The sequence below is a fragment of the Megalops cyprinoides genome, chromosome 3 (genome assembly GCF_013368585.1).
Source record: "Megalops cyprinoides isolate fMegCyp1 chromosome 3, fMegCyp1.pri, whole genome shotgun sequence".
NCBI classification, from domain to species: domain Eukaryota; kingdom Metazoa; phylum Chordata; class Actinopteri; order Elopiformes; family Megalopidae; genus Megalops; species Megalops cyprinoides.
In genome coordinates this window covers 10,405,863-10,429,408 of record NC_050585.1, presented here as the reverse complement: position 1 = coordinate 10,429,408, position 23,546 = coordinate 10,405,863, and the positions used below count along the sequence as shown (strand labels likewise).

Here is a 23,546-nt window from a genome sequence, read left to right as displayed (position 1 = left end):
AGCCAGTCCATAGGCATCATATGGATCCTGGAGAAAAGAAAGTTCTGTGCTGTCTTCTGTGCTGAACAGAAATATACTAAGTTTACATTGGAGGAAATTTGCAGAAACTTGAAACTTGGAACATTCCACAAGATGGAACTGCAAACAAACGTTGATAAATTATGTATCTTCACACTGTTCTTCAACAACTCACATGCACATACATTTTCATCTCGTTATACATTTTAAAATGGTCATACATGGTGGAACTAACACATTCGTTAAAGATTACCTAAATAATTATCTTAATTAACTCAGATAAATTATGTGTACTACATTCGCATAAATTCCACAGTAAGAAAATTCCTTAGTGAGAAACCATTTACATGGTATTTTTGTATGAAACTGATATTTGCTGCACTGGAATTTGTGAAAGAGAAAAACCCTTCCTGACAGATATCAGCCAGTTTGCTTCAATTGAGATTTCATTGCCTTTTTGTTTGCTTTTGGATTGGGATCCTTTGCTGTTCAGGAGCGTGCAAATATACAGACGCTGAGACGAATTTGAATTAATGAATAATTCAGAAGCAAGGCATGCTGGGACGTAGAGGGCACTCTTCCAGAAAAGTGATACATAGCACAGAAATCTCCCATAGGCCCTTCTCTCCAGGCGCCGTAAATAAATTAAAAAGTTTCAAGGATTTACGTCTTGTTAAAGTGGTAAATGCATGTAAAATACATACAAAATTTTGAAGCCTTATTTTGAAAAAACACAGTAAATAACTGCAGACTTTTATGTGGACTGAATTGTTTCTAAAGGAAAGGACCTGTGGCTCCTACATCAGAGTACCCTGTGTTTGCACTTAGTGGACTTGATTCCTTCTTCACACCTGGCATGTAATCCTGAGACAGCTGTGAATTGTGGGTATATAAGGAGGTGAGGAGGCATGAGTGTGTTTTTCCTCAAAGATACTATGTCATAGCTGGTGTAGTTGGCTATGCTGGCTGTTTGTCTCTGCCCAGTGATAGCACTTGTGCATGCTGGCAGATGTTTCAAATCATCCCAGTAATGAAGCAAATAAAGACATCAGTTCTGATTAAATGCCATACTCTCTACGATATTTGATGAAGGCTGCTCTCATGGATTGTTCTTTTTAATAAATAATAAAATTATGCTGGTTTTCGCTGCTGGTGCCGTATAGCTAGAGGCTGCCGCTGTCAGGCTGTGAAAAGTTCACGGAACCAAAGATGTGCAGAGTGGGGAAAAATGAGCATTTGGAGTTTGAGGTTTTTATATTCTTTGCACCTCTCTGAAATGTGCGTGTCAAGGCTGGCCTTTTTAACATGCTTCAGGCTTCCTTGTTCCTGTATTAACAAATCTTACATGATTCAGTCGCTTTGACAAATTGGCCTCACCTCTGATCACTAAAGACCAGTGGTGGGCAATTTAATTAATTAATTTTGGTAATTTATTGGGTAGCAGCTTTTAGGTGTTTCTTTATTCTGTAACTTGAATTCAGTTAATAGAGATAATGTGTTTGTTTTGGTTGTTGATTACCGCTATATTTGCTGTTTCTTTTTATGGCAGATGCTCTTATCAGTGATTTACAAAGCAGAATAATTACCATTGTGACACATTGAGCAGGCCAGTATTTAACACCATTCCACAGAGGACTGTATGTAGGTACAGTGTACATTTCAATACAGTAAGTTCAAAACTATAGTTTATCATTATAACTTCCTATTGTTACTACGCTGAGGCCTTAACAACTCAGATTTATGGGCTGAATTAAATATGTGATAGATTAAGACAAAAGTGTTGCTTGGAGGGCCTGAGTATAGTCTAGAAAGGTGTGTCTTCAGCTGTGGCCAGACAGCAGAGATTGACTCGGCAGCTTGAAGTGGTGTGGGCAGTTTACTCCACCACTGAGGGGCAAGAGAGGAGTAGTGGAACTACTAGACAGCCAACTGAAGAGAAACATGGAGCTTTGTCAGGAGCATGAGAAATGAGATAACGGGTGGCTATAGAGAAACTGGATAGCGAGAAGACCAGCTGAGCAACAACGTTTTGGTAATGTGGGGTGTCTGTACAGCATTGGAAGGAATGCTGGCCAGGAGCGAGCTGCAGTAGTCCAGGAGAGAAAATCTACTATGAGAAACAGTGTTCCCATACTAGTTGAAAATTATTGAAAGTCCTCAAGAAATATTGAGGACTTTCGGGTTCTTCAAAAAGTTTTGACTCCTTGAAATTTTGTTGTTGTTGATAGATTTAGGCAATCAGGGTTTAACCACTGGCCCAACAGCCCTGATCTGTCTTTATACTCGTCAGGCCATTAGAATCTGTGTTGTAGCCACCTGGTTGAGCCACTGTTAAACCAAGCCAATGTTGGTGAGCCAAACATGACTGTTGACCAGAGTGTTTACTTTCTTTCTGTTCTTGTTTGTAATTGTTGAATGGAAATCTGTTAGAATGAAAAAAATTCACGTAGACCTTTCATGCCACTTTTCCTTCCCAAACAGCATTGGGATTTCTGGTTGTAAGCTAAATAGCTAGGTCGGACCAAGAACATTATAAAAAATAAACATGTGTAATGCACACTTTTATGTCAGATAAGCACATGTATATTTACTAAAATTATATTGATTTTAGTCAGCTGTGCATAAACTCAATTAGGGAAGTAGTTAGCCAGCATGCTAAGAACTTTACTTGCTGGTCTGGAACAACTGAGATAGAAGATACTTTAAGGTTTTTGTGTGTCCTTGAATTTAAAGGGATTCAACCTTAAAGGGACTTGAAGGATACTTGAATTAGTTGTATTGGTAAGTGTGAGAGCCCTCAAGGTGTTCTCCAAGGAAAGGCTGAAATACTGGGGAGAGTGAGATTTCACAGGAAGGTAGAGCATCTCAGATTTTTAGAGGTCTAATTTCAAGGCTGTTGATTCCTATGTCTGTTGATGTCTATCTTATTTTATTCAGATTCAGACATACAAATGAATGCCCTCAAAGGGATCAGATTTGAGCAAAGAAATCATCAGAGTGCATTACAGAAAAGCAGTATAAAATTATGACAGATACAACTTGAAATGGGATGGAAAATGTGGAGCAGCAAAGTGATAAAAATCTCAGAACAAATTACCTAGAGGTGTTGTTAAACATAGGGAAATACAAACCCTTTTTGAGCCTTGCTGGTCTGTAAAGAAAAGATGTCCTGATGTGACATCTTACCATGATATAAGGCCTTTTGAGGAGATAAAAAAACCATCCTTAGTTCACGTGGTAACCAAAGAAAAACATCATGTACCAATCCGCCTTGCATTTTGGTCAATAAGAGGACTAAGCTGACCTAAACAGAAGTTAAAATGTAACCTGAAAGATCAGCGTCATTGGTTCACAACACCAGAAATAAAATGAAAAGAAAAAACATCACGCTGCTCTCCCCCCCACGCTGTTGGTGCAGGATGATGGTGAGGCAGGTCCGAAGTCACCTGCGTGACGCGGACGCGGTGGGGAGAGAGGACAGGGGGCTCTCAGCTGGATGCCCTGCCCTCCGCTTGCATCTCTCTCATCTCGCCCCGCGGCGCTGACGCTGCCGCTGCCGCCGTTATAGGTTATCGCGTTCATTTCCTGAAGCCCTCGCTATCTCTCCCGCTCAGTCCCCCCTCGCCATCGGCCCCGTCTCCTGTGATGCCTTCATTAAGCAGACAGGAAGGAAGATCCATCAAACGGAGCCCCGCAATTACCGACCGCATTGATGTTATCGGCTCATTCCGTGCTATTGAAGCCAAAGGCTCCCATGCCCGTTAGTGCCCTCGGTGCAAAAGCCTCAATCACTGTCAGCGAACATATAAACGCAACTTGTTATCAGCGAATTTGCGCCAGAGGCGGTTTAGGTTAGGTTACACACAGACTCATTGTGTGCAGGGTGGAGAGTTTCTGCCCTGTGCTTTGCTGAGCGTGACCTGGAGGTTAACAGGCTGAGGGGTGAGAGCAGAACCTGCCTATGGTAGAACCGATGGACGGCACATGCGTCTCCCTCTCAGACTCTGAAAGTGCTGCGAAACCCGGGTGACTGCGATGTTAAAGTTACCTGAAGAAAAAAAAATGTCAAAACGTTAATGCCGGGAGGAAATGACTGCCGCGTCACGGTCGTCTTCCCAGCAACATGTGGGAGCTTTCAGACGTATTTTTAGAAGGCTTGTAAGCTGGGAGCGCTTGGCACAACAAAGTGCCGCTATAGACATCACACATGCCGGGAGTGGGGGGCGGTGTCGCTGAACAGACGGCTCTTCCATTTCCTCGCGTAGCTGTCTTTGCATCCGCCCACTTGTATCCTGCCCCATCGATAGCTTACCGCGGTTTACTGCTTAGAGATGGAGATGTTAAACCTGGTGAGAAATCCTGTTTTGGGTCTCCTGTCTGTAGAGTAAAAGGGCCTCCTCTGAGCAGGTGCTGGTTGGCTTCCCATGTGAGATGGAGGAAAATAACATGGCTTTTAAGTTGGAGACTCTGCCCTGTTCTTCATCTACTCTACCCCCAGTGCTCTGTCTTTGACTTTGAGCGACAGACCCCAAATGCATGCTACTTGTTTTCTTTCATATCAGCTGTATGAGTTTGGCGCTGTTGTGTGCTGCCTAAATCCTTTACTCAAAGCACTTTGCAGTTGGATTTAATTGAATTGAGACCTATGTTCCGGTGCTGGATTCCTGCTCACTCCTGCCAGGATGTAGTGCTGTTTTCGCTTCAGCACAACACCTTTTTCTCTTTGCTTATGGGTGGGTGGTGGTGGTTGATCTTATCCTGAGAAATAATGTGATTTTATAACGGGTCCTCTTTTTGTAAATGTGTGAAATTAGTAGAAAAAAGCAATAGTGATAAAATGTAAAAAAGGAATAGAGTTAAGACAACAATAAGCAACACCCCCCACCAAAAAAAATCTACGTGTCCAAGCCTAACAGAGTCACGTTTTTATGCAGTGGAATGCATGCTTTTGTGCAACAGTTATGTGCCTGGAGAGATTAAACAGTATGCCTTGTACCACCAGGACATATAGGTATGGATTCATTAACTATTTGAGTATTACACTTTTAAAATTAGTAGGAATTTAAACTAACTCCAGTTAAATTAATTTTCATGATATTGCCACTGTGCGATACAAATTGAAATATGCCTGGTACTGTATGATAGTGGTTTGCATATGTATCAGTAAGTATGTTTTATGAAATTCTGTATCTGCCTATTTCAGCTGGAAGTAGTAAGTACTTCTCAATTTTCTCACACTGAACTTAAAGATATTGGACTTGCAGCCGCAGAATTTAGCCGCAGAAGTCCATCACACCATTCCTTTTTTTTAGTATGTATGAATGTTTCAATTACAAAGGAAACAGTGAATTTGCTCTGTGTTTGAAGCACAGGGCGTTCTTTGGAATGTAGATGAAATAGGAGTTTGTTTTTGTGAAACTCTGTTTGCTGAGCACGTTTTGTGGCTTTGACTGGTAGCTGAGCCCCTGAATGTCTTATCTCTCCTCTTTGGAGCCTACAGACATAACTATTGTGTAGCCGTCCATGAGGCATGAGAGAGTATGCAACCAGCGCTCCCTGAGCGGTGCCTATCTGATTAACTCATACACCCACACAAGGCGGCCTGCGTTTATCTCTCGTATTCAGTGCTCATCTAAGCACATGGCCAGCTCCACTTCCTTGCCTGTCGGTCTCTGTCACCGGAAGCACCTCTGTGAGGAGGTGTTGTCACCATGAGTGGAGTCCATGCCCCTTGTGCCCTGTACTTAACCCTGCCCCTCTCTGATGCTGCTCAGGTGCTGTTTCAAAGGTCAGATCCAGGCTGTTTATGAATTTCTCTCCTCCTTAGTATTGAATTTCCATGAAGCATTGTCCATAATTGTTTGTTTTATTTTTCATTTTATTAAGCCTTCAGTAGGGATGACTAAGTCATTAAGTCATGCAGAGTCATTACATTAGTGGCATTTGCACACACACACACACACACACACACACACACACACACACACACACACATGCACACACACACACACACATACACTATATGGACAAAAGTATTCGGACACCTGATCATTACATTGTAATGACATTGTATTGAAATACATATACTTTAATATGGTGTTGGTCCCCCTTTTGCAGCTATAACAGCTTCCACTCTTCTTGGAAGGCTTTCCACAAAAAAATTGGAGTGTTTCTGTGGGAATTTGTGCCCATTCATTCTGTAGAGCATGTATGAGGTCAGACACTGATGTTGGACGAGAAGGCCTGGCTCGCAATCTCCGTTCCAGTTCATCCCAAATGTGCTCGATGGGGTTGAGGTCAGGACTCTGTGCGGGCCAGTCCAGTTCTTCCACACCGAATTCTTCAAACCATGTCTTTATAGTCCTTGCTTTGTGCTCTGGGGCACAGTCATGTTGGAATAGAAAAGGGCCTTCCCCAAACTGTTGCCACAAAGTTGGAAGCATAGCATTGTCCAAAATGTCTTGGTATGCTGATGCATTAAGATTGCCCTTCACTGGAGATAAGGGGCCTAGCCCAAACCCTGAAAAACAAGTGTGGCCAAATACTTTCATCCATATAGTATATATATATATATATATATATATATATATATATATATATTTCTGTGTACCTAATGTATATATATATAATTTTTTTTTTACCTAAGGCTTACTTTTTTTAGTTTATTAGAAGTTAGAACATCACAGTTACTATGCTGTTCAGTTACTATGCTGTCTGGTCGATTGTTGTACTTTGAACTTTGAACAAAGAGAGTTAGTCTAAATGATTGTCATTTAGAATCATCTGCAGTTGCTGTGTAAAATTTTGTAATTTTGTTGCTAGCCATTTTTGATACTCGTGTGCAAAATTGTAGTGATTTTGCTCCAATTTGTGTGGGAAACTATTGGTTAAATAGTTCATTAATAACATTTCATCTTTGTATCATTTGTGCTAAGGCACTCCTTTTCTCTTGGGAAGGGATGTGTTTCCTCTGCTTATAACTCTGGGACTAATCAGTGTAATTAGCAAGCTCTCATTTGTATGATATCCTGTGAAATGGAATGAATTTAATCCACAAGTTGCTCTAAAGACCCGTTTCCTGTGTAAGCTGCTACAGAGAGGTGGATGATGAAAAAAACGCTTTTATTAATTAGCCAAATGTACTGAATCATCAGCCTGTTCAAATTGGGGCCATGAGGTGATTATTCCGGCATGTTCCATCCTAAAAATACCAGTTTTCTTTGGTCACATTTGCGTACTCTATGTAGGTAGCGCATACCGCTGCAAGGCATAGAGGCGTATTGGCAGGAAAGAATATTATGTAAATGTGTTTGACATTTGTCTGGTGATTAATGTGGAGTTTACCTTTCATTTTGGTGGTTTTGCACATATTCTGGTTTGCTCTGATCTTGGACTAAAGCTCACACAAGCTGGACAAGGTGATTTGCATTGTGTGGGTGCTTTATTATGTTTTTTTTAGTTTGTCATCTCTAAATGAGGCTGGGATTTTCATGCTGGAAAGCTTAAATATCAGTTTAAACATTCATTATAAAATCCTCAGCTTCAGTAGCTAATGCAAACATGTCTGTCACATCAACAAAGGGTAGGTCGCTGGATAAGATGGCTGTTTTCAATTTGAGCAAAGTGATCTGATTTTTAAACTTTTTGAAGAAGCAGCTGGCTTTCGGGAGTCAGCAAGTCTGTTTTCACACATTTGCAATGCAAAACGTACAGCTCCTGAATGGAGAAATTCCATATCCATGCATGCTTTGGAATCTCTCAATAAGCAACTTACAACAGGTGAGATTGTGTCCTGTGTACTGTAAGCAATTACTTTAACTGAAGTAATGAGCTCAGGTAGAAAGGAGAGACTGCAGTACCCCAGGGCAGGAACTGCCTATCAGAAGGGTAGCGGCCATACTTGAGCTGTTAGTAACAGTTGGTAGCAGGTTGGATCTGATTTATACATACTTTAAATGTTTCTCTAGATGCTTCTTACATAGCAATGCATTTTCACATTCTTGCTTCCAAAGCAGTGCTTTCCAAGTTTAGTTCACAATTTAAGAATGACGTGTCCAATGTAAGTAGACATCCAGTTGCAAAACTGTATTGAAGACCCCCCCCCCCCCACCCCCCCCCGCCCCCTTGACAATGCAGTACAGTGAACTGGGATTTTGTATTCATAGTAATTACATTAGTGACCAACATTAAAGGTCTAGACAGTGGTGTTAATGAAACTTTCCAGTTGTTAAGTTGTTATTTTAGAAAAAACGTTATATATTTTGTGATAAAGCAAGCATTTGTGCATATAACATCTTAAAAGTAATCAAGCCCTATGCTTTAGGCCACCAGATAAAGTAGGAAAAACAATTTTGTTTTGTGTCCTGCAGTGAGTCCTGGCCTCTTCATATAACCTGAGCACAGTGGTATTTGCTTTGGAAATGTCAGATCTTACTGAGGTTTGTGACTGTAGATTTCTGCAGACTGTAGCCTGCTTGTAAGGCCTTGATTTATGCTTGCTTTTATTATGGTCATAAATTGTAATGGTGAACATCATTGAGATGTAGGAATTGTGTTATACTGCCTCAGCACAGAATTTATTTTAAAACTGTAAATATCTGTTAACTGCGCTTAAAGACTCATCGGTAACTTCCGTCAGAGGGATTTCAGTATTCCCCTCCAGAGCCTGCTAATGAAGATGCAGTTCCAGGTTTCATTATTCATTCCTCAGTAGGCCTGGGCAGATGCTGATCAGGGGTGTTTACAGGAACCAAGTGTGGGTGTTGAAGTCAAGGCAGTGGATGGAACAGGCCATTGTAGAAGCAGCTAATTCACAGCTTGTATAATAATAGATACTACATAGGTGTCTGATTCATACATGCTTGTTAGAAAAGTGCTACTGTTTATTAATAGATGTATTTTTCATTTATTAGTGCAGAAACATTTCCTTAAGCTCCATAAGCAAACACTTTTTGGGTATGTTTGCATAAAATCTCTCTGCCTTGAAGGCCATTGTTTGGGTGATAGTTGTTTGAGGACTGTATTTGAATGAACACGTGGTGTTTGATTGATTGCAAGTTCGTAGTGTTGATTATAAATGGTTGAATTGCATGCCCTGTCTGAGCTGTCCTGTAATGAGTTTTTTGTTTGGGCAAGCATTGCTATAGACAAGGCTGGGATGGATGTAAACCTGTTCGTTTTGTTAAATGTAAGGCCCTGCATTTCGTCCTTTTGGCTGCCTTTAGTAGAAGTACAGAGTAATTTATAATTCTGCATTTTGCATTGACATTGTAATTCTAAACTGATCAACAAGATTTAGCACTGCAGCATTTTAATAAAAGAGCTGCAAAACAGATAGGGGAAGCTGTATCCGCTAGGCAAGGATTTAGCCTTGCAATATCCTTGCCGAAATAGGAATTTGTGTTGCTTTGTAACTCAGACCACTATGATGCAGAGACTTTAATGCGGGCAGCCAGGCCCATCTCTTTCAGCGGAGGCAGTAGTTCAGGAAGAGTTATGGCCCTGCGAATTGCGTCAGCGCTAATGCAAATTCAGTGGCTGTGAGGGTAAAGGACAGATGCAGGGTGAAATGTGTCCATGATGAAATCTATGAGGAGAAGATTGAATGGCACTGCATCGTCTGCCGGAGAAGAAAAAAAAAACTGCTCTGCAGGTTCAATATGTTATGTCGCTGAAATACATTTTTCTTTTTCTTTTTTTAACCGCCCTTGTGTGGAATCACAGAAGTCACACACAAATAACATGTGATTATCTGTTGCCACTGTTGGAGAGAGTTTTTTATCATTATTTTTGAACCTGAAAAAAGCTACACTTAAACTGATTTATTCATAAGGGGAGATACAGTCATAGGAAAAGACAAATTCATAAACAATAAAAGACAATAAAATATAGATGTAGGATACCAGAGCATTCAGAAATAGATTTGGTCAGGTTAATGGTGTGGCACTGGCAGGCCAGGGAAGGAAAGCCGAAATTTAGGAAATGCTGCGGTGGAACGACCCAGTGACACTCATTTGTTTTCTTGTGGAAAGGGACTGCATGGACCCTGCTGGCTTAAATCTGTCTGCCATGGGATGTACTGTTCTCAGTGGAACAGCGGCGGCCCCGTGCCTCTGTTTACTCACCCTGCATATTAATGGAGCTGTGAAGTTAATACAATAATTAGCCTCTCGGTTGTTCCGAATGCGAAGCGCGTGACCCGTCTTGAGGACTCCAATTAGCATTCATGGAAAAAACCTGATTGTGTGCAGATATACGAGCAGGTTCACGAGTGTCCTGTGATCATCGTCATTTGTGCACAGATCTCTAAAGAGACTCCGCTGCTCCTTTCTCATAGAGGGCTTTAACAGGCTCCATTAATCAAGGCAGCTTTTTCAGATTTGCTTTAGGAATTACCCTTAAGATTTTAGGATTGGGGCTTTCTGGAGCTAAAGACTGATGCTTTAAGGGGTTTGAAGAGAGGAAATATTAAACTGTACACCAGGCATCATAGGGTTGCTTCTTCATATCATCATATCATGGCGCATATTAGTCCATGAAGCTATTGTGCCACTAACTTGCCTTTTTCAGTGCCTTACTTTAACTGTTATTGATTTTAAGCAAGACATGGATTCAAATTGCTACCCTGCAAAGCATTTCCTTGAAGTTTTAACTTGAAGAAACTGGTACACTGATTCCAACTATATATTGGGAAAATCCACCCCTTTCACTTTTTCACATGTTAGAGCTGCGTAAATCAAATTATATAACTTATGCTCCAGTGCTGGGAGTTAAAATTGCACAGAAGTGCAACACGGAAAGTCAGGGAACAGATATTAGTGTACCACACTTTGAGGAGGTGGCAGGAGGATGGAGGAGAGGAGAAGACGGCATAAACATTTCTGTCTCCAAAATATCTCCAAAATGGCTCCCAATGTGCCGCCTGTCAGTAGGCTTGGTATAACCTGAGGGCCTCTCCCTCTGCCTCAGACCCACCTCATCCTCTACGGTCAGCCGGGTGACGCTAATAGTTCTGGCTCTCGGTCCCCGGGCTGACTGGACCTTGTGCTGAAGGCAGTCTCCAGCGGCCGTGCAGGCCGTCCACAAAACTAATTTCATGAAACACTGCCCCATAGATGCAAATGAGCTGTGTTATCGTTGCGCTAATTAAAACTCCGAAAAGGAAATTGTTCGGCTAAATTTGCATTTCAATAGCCCCAACCCAAATCTTTGGTGTGAAAGGAAAACAAGTGTGTGGAAAGGGGATGGTGCCGGGCGGACCTAGGTTAAACTGCGATAGTAATTACCATCACAAAAACAACTGATGTAATGGTAATGGTTTACAACTCACTTCACACAACACCTGGTGAAACTGTAATTGTTTACATATTCATTTAGCCAGTTTTTACAGTGGCCTCTTGTACAGTAGATAGCAGGAATTATTATAAACATAAATTTAAAGGGAAGATAGATTACATTTTTAAATGTTGATGTCTGAGTGACATAGTATGGGATTCATGGGTGCATGCTGTGCATTCCTGTACATTGATGTACATTAAAGAGTCATGCGTGGCTATTTCAATGCCGAAGGTTTAGCCTTTTTGAATGGCGCATCCTCTGAAAGGATTGAGTGTCAATGACTGATTATTACAAAAGGTAATAAAAGCAAGATGTTCCACCACACTGCATTGCCAAATTAAAAAAATGTCACCTGCATGTATCATATCCAGACTGTGACATTTCCAAAAAATGAGCAGGCATGAATTTAATGGATTTTACTGGAGTCCATTAAAACATTAACATAACCTGGAGCCATCATTGCATTCATGGCAATGCTTGTTTAGAGATCCAATCAACGACAAAGTGGTTTTTGGACAGAAGAATGCCAGCAATTTTCTAAAGCAACACTTTTAGATGAAGATGTTTTAGATTTCTTGAAAGGTGTTTACATTTTGCGTTGGTTTTAAAAAGCATCTTTTGACCGGACTGTCAGAGACACATTTTAAGAGACATAACTAATTTTCAGTCTACGGTTATTGTTAGGGAGCTGATTATGGACAGCCTTTTACATACTGACGTTGAAGGCTGCAGGGGGCCAGCTGATTGAGAGGCGTGGATAGTGTCTTTTAAATTGATGGGAAGTTACCTGGATGAGGAGAGCAGGAAAAAAGAGGAAGGGTTTGGGTGGCGGCAGATGACTTGTCCCGCTCAATCCTGCGAAAGGCTGCGTGCTCAAGAGATGTTTTGACTGTTGTTTATGATTAGTTTTTGTTATCATTACTTTGGGACACCTGAAATAAACGTGAACAGAGATACCAGACTGGAGCACGCTGCTTCAGGAGGAAGCTAAGATGGTCTTGTGGCCTTCGGTAGGTGCATCCAACATCCAGGTCACACTGATATAGGGTGAAGTTCACATTCTTTGCACACTGCAGGGTAAGTTATGGGCGGCCCTAGGTAGCGTAGTTTGGGTCCCCTAGACTTTTTCATAGCTCATGCTAGCTAGGTATTCCCTGTCTTTGTTTTGAGTAGGCATCAGTTGGTGGCAGGGTAGCCCATGCCGTGACATACTATTCAGTAGTGTTTTTATTGATATTTATGTGGAATGTAATATCAGCCATCTAAAATCTACACAGCTCAGTGATAATTTGCTCTTGTTTACCAAGTATCAGTCATATGGTGTTTCCTTCTTCATGGCGAATAGGAATAGGACACAACATGAAGCACAGTTCCTTTTTTAAGTTTCATTGATTGGCTTTAAAAATGCACCACTGTCCTTTATCATTGATCAAACACTTGTATGAATATGAAACCATTATTATAGTTCTTATTCAGGTAGTTCAGGTAGACATTTTGATTGTTCATCAAATATATTTGTTTTCCTTTGCAGAAGGGGTATTTGTACATGTTTATTTTCTGAAACAAGTGAGGTGAGTCCACAATATGTTGGCAAACAAACATTCATAGTGGCTCGTGATAAGCCATTTGTGGTCAGTGTTGAATGACATGCAAGGACATTTGTAAGGCAAGGAAAAGCAATCATACAAATTTTCACCACCTCACAAAAACAAATGTCATCTCACTGGCTCAATCAACACAGGCTGGGGTTATTCAATGAAAAAAGGGGACCACACCCAGGTACAGGCGTATTCAGTCTCATGGAACCTGGGCTTCAGTATGTTCGTTCATTCATTTTTTATGGACAAATCTGTCCCCTCAGAAGAACTTTATCTTTGCTGCAAAGACTCAAGTCTACTTTATTTACCAAGAAGGGAAAATCTGCTGGAATGGATTAGGCTACATCTGTCTCAGCAGGAATAAACAGCACAGCATCTTGAGTCTGTCTGAGCTGTAACGTGCGATGGATTTTCTTGTCCTTATTTTTATTCATTTTGTATTCTTATGAACAGAAAATCCATTACCTTGGTTTTGTGAACTCGTTTCCAAATACCCAGGCAGACTCTATATGGTTTTATCTGAGGCACTAATGGCTTTCCATTAAGTTACTGTTAGAGAATAAAGCATTGTGCATTCATTAAGTAAACATTTACCTTTATTTACTGTCAGTGGTGTATATTGCTAAAATCTCATTGCAGTGAAACTTACTTTTTGTCTTAGCAGAGGAAACTCCACATTCTGTATGTGACATGATAGAAATGATATCAGTATCCCTCTTTTCCCTCAGTTGCTGCTAAATGTGAAGCACTAACTGGGTCCAAATCAGGGGAATAAACTGAAAAATAAACTGAAAAATACTAAAAACCTGATAATACCACAATTGATGACTTGCTTTAAATACTGGTTTCTGTGATAGTCCCCTTGATGACTTTAAGTGGGAATGGCAATGGGGGTATATTACCAATGCATAAACTTACTGTATAAGGATGACTGGCAATCCATAAGGTGGATTTACTAGGTATTTAAAGTTCGATAACCCACTTTTGGCCACATGACATAAAGATTTCTGCTTTTTTGTGGGATTGCTGACTTCGGAATTGTCTTGCATCATTCAGAGCAGAATAATTTTACGATCTCAATTTCAAATATTCAGTCCTCTGTAATTATACATCTTATAGTATCAGCCATTCATTAATATGAAAATAGATAGTGAATAACATTTTGAGCTGTCAGCTGGTGAGGACAAAAAGGGCCAATTACAGGTTTTTCTGTGCCTTTGATAAGGAGTACAACCATGTTATACTCCACTTTCACATTTTTAATTCAGTATTTTTAGTAAATCATTTTATACATGATTTCAGTTGATGTTGTTAAACATACCTGTGATTTTCTTTTCAACATGGTAATTGAGAAGAAATGCTGTTGGATAGGACTTGGTGAAGTATAGGTTGATTTCCTCTGAGAAAGAAACAATAAGGATACAGAAACAAACAAAAAAGCCTTAAATTAAAGACCTCTATTTGCTACCAGACTGCAATGGAATTTGTTTAACACAGCGAGACATCAAGGTACCAAAAAACGCACGAATGTTACTTTTGTTAAGACATTGCGAGCGTTACATTGCACTAGGATTGGAATATGGCTTCCCACAGCCACTGTTGGTCAAGGATTTCACAATCTTACACTGTTTATGTAAACTTTGTGTTACGTTCATAAAGCATGCTGCATAATATGTCACTGTTAAAGGCATTCATAAGCAGCTGCGGTGCTCTCTGATGGCTAAACAGGAGCAATGCAGTGTGTCGGGGGTGAATGAAGAATCCATTGCCTTCAGTTTCAACCCCAGTAGCCATCTGCCAGTGAGGCTGTATTTTGACACAAGTCATAAAGACGTTTATATCGGTGTGCCCCTTGCAGAGTGGATGCAGGTTGCTGGGGAATAAGGTGAATTTTACCCCTCCGCCACATTCCATTTACCTCTGTAGAAGCTTAAGCATGTAAACCAAATTCAATAATGTGCTGTTGTGCAGCTTCCTGCGTTGGGTGCTATTTTGCCTCTTTCACAGGGCCACACTTACAGCTACAGCCTAATGTGACGGCAGTACCCAAATCAATATAGCTTAATTCTCAATTTCAGGGCAAGAATTGCATTTTCCATTTTGATTTGCCAGCACAAGGCAGTTTTGCTGTGTGCGTTGTCTTCGAGTAAAATGGATATGTCATTCTGTATGCGCATGGATGAACCAGCCCTGGCAGAACTCTATATAGTCATTTAAAGAACAAGGGAAGGCAAGGTGCAATTTACTATGAGAACTGTTTTACACAGTGTTATGTCAGAGACATCAGTTGTCTGCTGAAAAAAAGACCTGACCATACAGTGGGCTAGAGTTTGGGGATTGGGGAGGTGGATGGTGTTTGGGGGGGCTCTGGGGTGCTGCTGGGGCACATCGTGTTTCAGCTTGTTAAAGATGAAAGGCCTTTGGCCCGGCATCACCGATAATGAACGTCGGTTCTATTGGAAGCGACAGAGAGAGAAGATGCTCCCCTTTTCCTCTTTCCTCTTTTATTGCCCTTGAAGTGACACCTTGATTCCCTAGAGGACCCCTCTCTCTTTCCCCGTGATGGCATCGCTGCTCTCCTTGTGATATCAATGCCAGCAGAGACCAGTTCTGCCACGGTAATGACTGCTACCGTGGTTGGGGGGGGGGCTCTCGAAGGGTGATGGGTTTCCAAATTGTATTCTGTTTCTTGTGATAAATAAGGGTATGCAAGGAGGTCAGTGTAATGAAACTCAGTCACTCGTGTCCTTAGCATGTGTCTGAAGGCAAGTCTGGACTGATGCCTGTCTAAAAGTCCTGTGCATGTATGCACAGGGTGTGATCTGAAGTGAAGACTTTGAGAATCTGGCTAGATAACCTTATTTTAGCTGATGTTGATTTGACATAATGAACATTAAAGGGAAACATTGGTCAAAAATATATTAATATATAAATATATAAATATTATATATAACTTTAACTTTATTGATATGTATCGATATGTATAAAGTGATCATTCCTTGTGTGCAGGAAAAGTGCAGTATATTCTCATTGCTCTGGCGACATCACTAGATCACTAAAACTCTGCATTGCTGGAAGCAAATCATTCTGCCTGTCTGAATTGGTTCTTTTTCTCTGTAAAGGTCTCTGATCCTTTAACTGAAGGCACAGTGACACAGAGTTGATGTATTTTAACAGGAGTGTCCCTAAATTAAATCAATGTACAGTCAGATATTTGAAAGCAAAAAAATCATTGTTAGTTCTTGCTATAATAAATTTACTGTCCCATCTTGGTCAGTAAAGTCAACAGTTGGAATCAGTGACATGACAATGAATCCCTTACTGTGCAATATATCCCAAAGAGAGCAACCTAGTACAGAATAACACAATAAGACAATGAAAATGAGCAAACCATTCTAATGACCAGCATCTGAATTATGAACTACTTGAAACGATGTTGGCTTGTTTAAATGAAAATAATTAACTAACATAATGGCTCATTATTCATTATAAAGTGTGCTTTCTTTTTGTGCAATGTATCCATTCATTACATTGTTTAAACAATGTTATCTTATACACTTTCATTTATGTGTGATAGTTTCATTTCTTTACATACATGCCTGAAAAGATTCAAGTGCTGTGAAATAATACACGTTTTTTTAAATTATTTTATTCAAACCATCCACTGATTTCACTTTCAGTTCCTCTTTTGCTGTATATATCTTTCTGTGTGCATCTTATGTATATGGTATATGAAGTAGCTTTATTTAATGAAGGACCTAGTATTTCCTTTTGGAACAGTGAACAAGCATTATCACCAAATATTTTTTTCTGGCAAAAGCCTGTGAGATTTACATCTCTTTCTAAGGAGGCAGTTTTCTTTCTGACATATTTCAGAATTTGTTGTTTTTGTAAGAGAAGGGGAAGAAAGTCATCCAAAATATTTTTACTCATGCACCATATTTATAGGAGATCTACAGTTGCCGAGCCTACCTATCTGCATACATTAAAGTGGAATGCCAATTTCTCCACAGTGATAACTTGTTCTGTACAGTTACTTCCTATAGTGAAGTACTTTTGGAGATTTAAAGCATTGTGCATTTAAATTTCCTCATCCTCCAGCCAAGGTCCTTCTTTGTGTATTGTCTTTTATTTCACTGCGACACTATGATGGGTGTTTTAAAACTGTTCTACATCGGCCTGCTATGTTAATTCTAAGAAAAGGCAGGATGGGGGTGAGACTCCAACCATAACCTCTGCCTTGGCAATGTGAGATTGTCTGTATTTAGGCCAGATTTAGCATTCATTTTCAGTTGAAGTAAGCTATTTGGTTCTCAGTATGCAGCACCGCATGTATGAAAACGAAATATGACATAGTAAAAACGAAGGACATTCTATACATAGAACTGGGGAGCTGGGGTAAAGGGGGACTAATCAATATTTCCCCTGTCTTCTATCTGTTGTCAGCCCAGATGATTGATGGTTTAGCACAACATGCAACATAGAGAAACACTAATGAGCTGGTTGGGCAAGATATGACAGAAAGCCATACATCAGTTGACTGAATTAGTCAGCTCCAGCAGTTTGTCTTAAAATGTTTGGCCTTTATAAAATAAGGAGTAACATTGAAAAGGTCCCAAATAAATAACTTCCTTTTGAGAGGTGAAATGATTTGTTTTTTCTGGCTCTGAAAACAATAAGAAAATTACAGGGATACAAAATGCTGTTGGCACCCTGCTTGTCTGTGTGTGCTTCAGCACAATATTAAAAGAAACAGTGAAATAGCCAAGAAGAAAAGTCTGTCTCTAGGTAGATAGCTGAGCTGAAGCAATCACATTATAGTTACCAGCTGAGACGGTACATACTGAAAAACAATTATACCAACAGATTGTTGGGGAAAAGTTGGAAATACAATAGGAAAGACTATTGATCTATTCACTACTGTAGTATTACACTTTTTATGTGTGATTCACAACTGCAAAGAAATGCCAATGTTTTACTAAGCTCTTTAGTAAGTTTGTGCTGAGCGATATGACAGAGAGAATCTTCCATTTCCCTTGCGAGGACATGCATGTAAGCTTGGTGAAGGTAATGCAGCGATATTGGCAAATAAAACCAATCCCTATGATGGCAAGAGGACCAGGTTTTCCAACTGATAACATACGGCATGACATTTCTTCACCTTATGCTGTGCATTAGATGGCTGATAAAAAAAAAAGATGCGTTTTGCACATCGGGTTACTAAGGGGATTACTGTTTATTATGTTGGTATATTATTTGTAAGACTTAACGGGCACACACAGTTACAGCCTTCTGCATCTTCCTAACAAAGAAGCTTGCACTGTTGCTGCCATTGTGTCCCCTGTTTGGAATCAGGTTGTCGATGGATCATTTGGACCGCATGGCTCTCGTCCCCTAGTATTTCAGGTCTGCCCGTACAGTTGCATGGTTCGGCCCAAGTGTTTGTTTGCTTGTTTATTTATTTACTTTATTTATTTATTCAACTATCTTTTGTCATATGTGAAAGATGCAATGGAAACCACTAAGCTCATTTCACCTTTCCCATCAACTAGATAGCCAGTCCAATCCTTGAAGGTTGAGGGGATTACTCACCCATTTTTATGTTCAAGTCCTGTTCTCCATGTAATTTCCTCTTAATCCCCTTATGATTTTTTTTTTTTATTTTGGATTCATCTGATATTCCAGAAAGTGGCAAACGTTAGCATTTTCTTTACTGGCTACAGAGTTGCATTATGGGTAAGACATGTTATTTCACGTAGTTTTCGTTTAATGTAGCCTGTGATGGGATTACTCTCTCGTTTTCATGTCTGTGATTGTGACACGCTGTATCATACCCATCTTACACCCATTTCATATCCGCAAGTGAAATTATTAGTTTGTGGAAAAAATGTCAAGAGCAGACCAGAGCAAATATTTCATATCTGAGAAAGATATATGTGGCATGATATATAGATCAGCTATATTGACACATTTTTCCAACATATGGGGTTTGCTTATTGCAAAGGCTTTTAGTTCTGCCATGGGTTTCCCAGCTACAAATTAATATAAAACAAATATAAATGTACTGAGTGTCTTTTGAAATATATTTTGGGATCATTTTCCAATCACACCTCTGTTTTCTCAGGGATTGGTTCATTTGTGGTCATGTTGCAATCATCACCTTCATAGGCTTCGTAGACAGCCATATAGGTGACTAATTAGGGTTGTGAATAGACAAAAGTGGTGTCTGCCGGTGTCATCTACACTTAGAATGTGTGGTTTGTTTCCAGTACTGTTTGTGAGGGAGAGAGACTCAAGAATTTCTGTGAACACTAAATGAGTTCCCTTGTGAGTCTCTTCAAAGTGGTCCTGTGTCACCACGATTCTGTGAGTTTTAGCTCATCTGTTAACCAACTTTCATTTACACTGCTGTCCACATGAACTGTTGCGTACCAGGACCATCCCATTCTATTCATGTGAAACTGTAGTTGTTGTGTGTGTGTGTGTGTGTGTGTGTGTGTGTGTGTGTGTGTGTGTGTGTGCGTGTGCGTGCGTGCGTGTGCGCGCGCGCGCGTGTGTGCCTGAGTGTATACATGTATATTTCCATGACTTATTACACTGACTGTGTACATATTCATGATTTATTACTTACTGCCTACATCCTGCTCATGATATTAAATGAAGATTCCCGTGTTAACAGCACAATTTTTAATGAATATTTCATGCAGATAACGCATGCCTGCAGCACATGAAGTTATTGGTATGGAACACTGACTTTTCCTGTGCTTTTGAAAGACTTGGTCAATAGCATCATTAGCAAGTGCCCATGTGACCTTCTCCTTGTACTGTAACTTAGTGCGAGATGCAAACCCTCAACACTACCATTATTACTCAGTCTAGGCAGTATGCCAAAGAATATCTCAGCCCTCTTTTGGCATGAAGAACTGTTTGACTTATGGTATGGACAAATGCCCAGGTTTAAAGAACAAGATTTGACAGATTTAATGATTGACCTTCTTTGCCCTATCACCCTCCCCTCACCAAATGTTGTATATCGACTTTGTAAGCCTGAATCCGCATGAGAACTAGCTTAGTTCCAAAGCTCAGAATGTGATCATTGCATCAGGTGAGGCCATGTTGCAGATCACACAGAGGGTCATGGAATCTCAGGTATACCACATCGCATAGCAATGTGCAAAGGAACGAATGGGGCATCATCTGAGCATGGATTTAGAGTGCCCTGTGCCCTTGTTCCAGAACAGTGGGTCATGGATCCCGAAAAGCAAAGATGTCACTGTGCAGCTCAATGGCCAGCCAGCCAGCAGATGGCAACCGGCCAGCTCTGGAGCAGCTGGTGTCAGCCCTGACATTTCAGAGCCGGCTGTCCGTCAGTCACACGGCTTTTGTCACAGGGGAGTCACCATGAGGGGTGATGCAAGTCCAGCAAGAGTTCAGCGTTATAATGTCAGCAGGATGCCTGTCTGGCCAGGACTGTATTTCCCTGTCTGTCACATCCTAGAAAATGATTTTCCTTCAGTGGATCCATTTTGACAGTTTAGCGGTTTACACTGTATAGAACACACATGAACCTTACATGCAGTGATCAAATCAGCCATCAAAGGTTTGAAATGTTCTTAATATAGAAATACATATACTCAAAAGATATAAGGACTGTATGCTCAAAATTATCTTTACATGTGAACAGGTAACTGTGTGCAACAACAGTGCTTCTATGTATTGGATACTGCGTAAACCTCATTCATTTTCATTCAGTGTCCTGCTGGAATATGAAAAGGGTAAATTAGACATCAAACAGAGTCATGTACTAAATTACAAAAGTGAAAAGTGTCAAGGGGGGCAGTAACTCAATACAGTTGATGTCTGCATGTTTCGTACATATCTTCAAGTAGATAACAATTGCCTTTAGAGTTTGTGTTTTCATGTTCACTTAGAATAGTCTGTCATCCTTCTCATTTAAAAAGTATAATGAATGAATTAATGAACAAACAAAAGCATTTTTCCCATGACCTTGAAGTGATGAAAAAGCCCAGTCTTCTGACACAGAGCACTGATGACATCACTGTGTTTTTCAGTTTGCCATCACCCAGTAATTATAAACTGTGTGGGATTCAAGGAAAAAAAAGCACTATCCTTGAATCTGGCACTGTTATGCATAGCCTATGACAAGCTCCACTGGTTTTGTAAAAAAGTTGACGCAGTGGTCTCAGCGCAAACTTTGGAATTGATTCTCAGTGTAGAATATCCTTTTACAGTTGCCTATACTTTGGCAGTCTAGTTTATTACATGGATGGAACAGTGGATCAAGGTTTGATGCAATGAAACCTCTGTATGGATTTATTTTTCATTTCACGTTTTCTTGCAAGGCAGAATGTATGTTGAATCAAACCTACAATACATGTAGGTGTCTCTGCTATATCTCAAAAATTCACTAGCATTCAATTAAAGATATGGTCTATAAATGTTTAAAATTGTTATCTCTAAAGATGGAATCACTTTCTGATGATATTCACCTCTAGCAATGGTATATTGGTTTTCAGTAAAATGTTGCTGTCATCAAGAGCAGATTGGGCTAGATCTGACCACCACAGATTTTAAAGAAGTCCGTTTTAAAAAGTTAGACGCCCTGTAAATTTGAAAAAAAAATTCTGCTTATATTACAATCATAAATATGCATCAAGGGGAAGCTGGTTTATTTGTCAGCCTCATTGACACATTTGATGGGAAATTATTCTAACAATGAGTCACCTTGAAAAAACCTGACCAAAGGCAAAATACACACAAAGATACAGAGACACAAGCCAGGAGAGCATGCAATTCAAACATCTGACTTGTGCTCACCTCACCTTCACTTTTCAAGTGTGTATGAATTGCTCATTTGTACCATTTAATGCAGAGTAGTGTGGAGCTTTGAAGATGTCTCTGGAGGTCTCAGCTTGCTTAAAGGGAAGGACTAGAAGTTTATTGAGTAAAAGTCGCAGGAACAACAGTACCCAACATTATGATCAATAAGGAAAAGGGAAAACAATGAGATGATGCATGTGGTAGCAAAATAATGCAGTAAGGGGTTAATGCCATGCTGTTCTCCTCTCGTAATGCACTCGTAATTTTGCAAATTCACAAAGTGCAGTGCTTGGTTTGTCCTCTGTGTGTAATTCCATCATTGTCTTGAGACCAGGGCATCTTCCAGGCTTTCAAACACAAAACAGAAATTATTTATGGTAATTATGATAAATAAAAGATTAGAGGGTGCATAAGCAAGTTTTCAAGATAAAAGAACATAAAAGGTCCAAAATGTTGTCAGCAAGCCCAGGAATGATGTTGTTCCCTGCCACTGTATTTATACTTCTTCACTTTATCAAATTTTGCTCTAAGCCTATAATTCAGTGCAATTGCAATGTGGTTATTGAACATAGTACTTGTTTAACAATATTACTTCAGCCTGGTTATATTGGTTAGATTAAATCTGGGCCCAAGTCACTGGAAACACTAAGATAAACACATTAATGAAGTTGGTTGAATGTAATTGTTTTTGTTTTTTATTTCAATGTGCCACAGTTATCCATATTGCTTTGTAGAACTGGATAAGCAATAAATCATGTAGTACCACTTTGAAATGTCTGAATTTGGAGATGTTGTTTAGCTGCAGTGATGATTCACTCACAGTATTTATTCCTGAGATTCTCCGGATGTGATCTTTAATTATCTCAAAGTTCATGTTTTGATGAGTATGTAATCACAGCCAATATGTGCATAGCATACAGGGTGAGCATTTGCATATGAAAATGCATCCTTACCTGGAAATGAACAGCATTTCAGGCGTTCTTGCATGTTTGTCATCAGACACAAGGTTTCTTTAAGCTTCTGTTGGCTTCTGCCAGATGGAAAACAGAAACTCATTTCACGTGATTTCTCAACCGATCCTTCAGGGTGCTTTGGGCTTAATTGCCAGGCCTTGTTCTTCTCAAGGCGCTAGTGGCAGCTTTGAATTTCTTGGTAGGGCTAATTCTTCCCTTGCGAAGCCACCCATGCGTGAAGCATACTGTGCGAGAGACATTGACCCACAGGTAATTTGCCAAGGATGCTATTTGGACCACATTGATAGGTGTCCTTCATTTTGACATGTGAGGTCTTCATGTATTGTAGATGGAGAAATTACTTGTGAACTCCTGTCTGCCCAATCAGTCTGGTGTATAATGATTTGCTTCAGTTGCCATTTTTTTAATTTCTGTGAGACAGAATCGTTTTGGTGTTTCACCAAGCATTCTAAAAGTCTTCTATTCCTCTTGGCATCGATCTCAACAGAGGTAAATGCATGTCTTGGACAGCTCTTTGAAAGCTCTTCTTTATTTTGTGAGGTTTTTTTGTAAGATATTTTTGGTGTTGTCCTCAAATAACACATTTCAAGTTGCATTTCCAAGTGCATTTTTCCTACTGGTGTGTTTGAAGTTCATTATGGCATGACAGTACTACTAACTACTGCTAATGCCATGTTGAATATGTTACAAGTCGTTATCTAAAAGTCTATTAACTCCATCTGGGGAGTGTTTAAAATTGATCCTAAAGCTCTGTACCACTGTCAGGAAACACACTGTG

At 40.0% G+C, this 23,546-nt stretch overlaps 1 protein-coding gene across 1 annotated transcript in view; it reads left to right on the top strand.

The window, feature by feature from the left end:
• Positions 1-23,546, top strand: part of LOC118774118 (rab effector Noc2-like) — a 59,445-nt gene that overhangs the window by 17,420 nt on the left and 18,479 nt on the right. The gene's annotated exons all lie outside the window — the stretch shown is intronic.